Source organism: Propithecus coquereli, unplaced genomic scaffold (assembly GCF_000956105.1).
Source record: "Propithecus coquereli isolate 6110/MARCELLA unplaced genomic scaffold, Pcoq_1.0 Scaffold111, whole genome shotgun sequence".
Taxonomy (NCBI): Eukaryota; Metazoa; Chordata; class Mammalia; order Primates; family Indriidae; genus Propithecus; species Propithecus coquereli.
In genome coordinates, this window is record NW_012135081.1 from 1,676,167 (window position 1) to 1,678,459 (window position 2,293).

Consider the following 2,293-nt stretch of genomic DNA (forward strand, 5'->3'; position numbering starts at 1 on the left):
AGACATCATCTTTCTTAGAGAAAAAGGTATCATTAAGGTCCTACAATGCTTTCAACCTTTTACATATCCTGACAAACATAGAAAATGATAATATTTGTTCAATACGGTGGGGTAAAAAGACTGTTTGCCTATTCAAGGTGACTTGGTTGGGCCTTCCAGTTCCTGCAAGCTCTGCCAGGCTGCTTCAAGGGCTGAGGATAAACATTTCCACACTCATAAAGCACTCACAGATCAAGGGCAGGTACCACATTCCTAGTACAGATTGGGAAGCCCTGAAGCTAACCACTGAAGGGCACTCTCTGGAGTGGTGCAGTGCTGAAGCCCTGCCAATGTCTGTTAGAGCTCTCAGCCCCCCACAGCAAATTTGTAATTAAATCATTAATTATAGAATTGGTTTTGGTCTCTCTATACTGAGAGAAACTATAAACTTCATGACCATGTCATGTTGAGATCATGTCCCACTCTAAAGTAGTGCTTTGCATGTAGGAAGTTCTTAGTATTTGTTGATCAGTGTTTCAACCTCTTTCTAATAGCTCTTTCTCTATAACTCATATATTTTTCCATCTTTAATAAAAAGAAAGCCTGGGCAACATAGCAAGACCCCATCTCTACAAAAAATTAAAAAATTAGCTGGGCATGTTGGTGCATGCCTGTAGTCCTAGCTACTTGGGAGGCTGAGGTGGGAGGATTGCTTGGGCCCAGGAGTTTGAGGTTGCAGTGACTATAATGACACCACTGCCTCTAGCCTGGGTGACAGAAACTGAGACTCTCAAAAAAAAAAAAAAAAAAAAAGAGAGAGAAAGTAAGAAAAAGAAAGGAAAGGAAGAAACTCACCCTCCTTGACTCTAGCCTTCTGTAAATACTGCACCATATCTCATTCCCTTTATAATAAAACATATGGAAAGAAAGAAATCTGTTGCTCTCACTGCACCTCTTATTCATTCTTCATTACCCTAAATAATCTGTCTTCTTCCTTCACTGTTACTTTAAAATTATTCTTAACTGGGCCACTGGTGATCTACCTGCCAAACCCAGTGGGAATTTTTTTTATCCTAGTTTACACTGGTGACAGTGTATATTCATCATCATCTTCTCTCTCTCTCTTCTCCCTACTTTCTCTCCATTCCCTCCTGGTCTCCCAACCATGTTTCAGTATTATCTCTATTTCCTCTGCCTGTTCTTTAAATGTTAATTTACCCCAGGATTCCTTTTCTGGCTCCTTCTCTCCTCACGCTGCATTCCTTCTGGGTGATAACATTCACACCGAAGGCTTCAACTATAGCCTCCTACGCTTGATAGTTCCCCAAACCTATATAACCATGCTAGAGCTTAGCTCCTATTGCCTGCTAAATATCCTCCCTTGTTTTTTTTAATTTTTTAATAGAGGCAGGATCTCACCATGTTGTTCAGGCTGGTCTCGAAGTCTTGGCCTCAAGCGATCCTCCTACCTTGACCTCCTAAAATGCTGGGATTGCAGGCATGAGTCACTGTGCCTGGCACTCCCTTGTGTTTGACTTGCCACATGTAACAGTGCCAGACAAGTGGCATTCATCAAACACTGAGCTAAAGCAGGCTTAGAGCTCATGAGATGCTCATTCCTACAGATGAGGAAACTGAGGCCGGAGAAGTATAATGGCTTGTCCAGTATCAGAGGACTAGTTTGTAGCAAAATAGGGAGGAAAACCTAAATCTCCAGACACCCGGAACCCCAGATTATAAATCTGTGCCAAATACAGAATGATGATCTGTTTCCTGCCTCATCGGAAAGACCCTTTTCCACTGTGACCTAAATGACCTTATTTTGTGATCCACATGCTATGGCATAGCAGTATTTTCCTTGCTTTTGTTTTTCCCTGTGCATCTTTGATTTCTGGAGCAGTGTGAATTGGTTACCAACAAAATTCTTCATCTCTTTTAAAAATTTTCAATGATTTTGCACTTGCAAGAGGACATAATTGGATTTTGAACACTGTTAATTTTATCTAGACTATTGATAAAGAATACTTGGCACAAGAACCATTTAATTCAGATTCAATGGTTGATACAGATGTTATTACTTATTGTCTAGTTTTAAAAAATTGCTCTGATGGATGCCAGAATAAAGGCAGAATAATTGAATATACCTATAATGCTAGAAACAGTTTTCTAAATTTTAGAGAAAAATTAAAGATAAAAGTCAGGGGAGGCCTGGCGCCGTGGCTCACGCCTGTAATCCTAGCTCTCTGGGAGGCCGAGGCGGGCGGATTGTTTGAGCTCAGGAGTTCGAGACCAGCCTGAGCAAGAGCGAGACCCC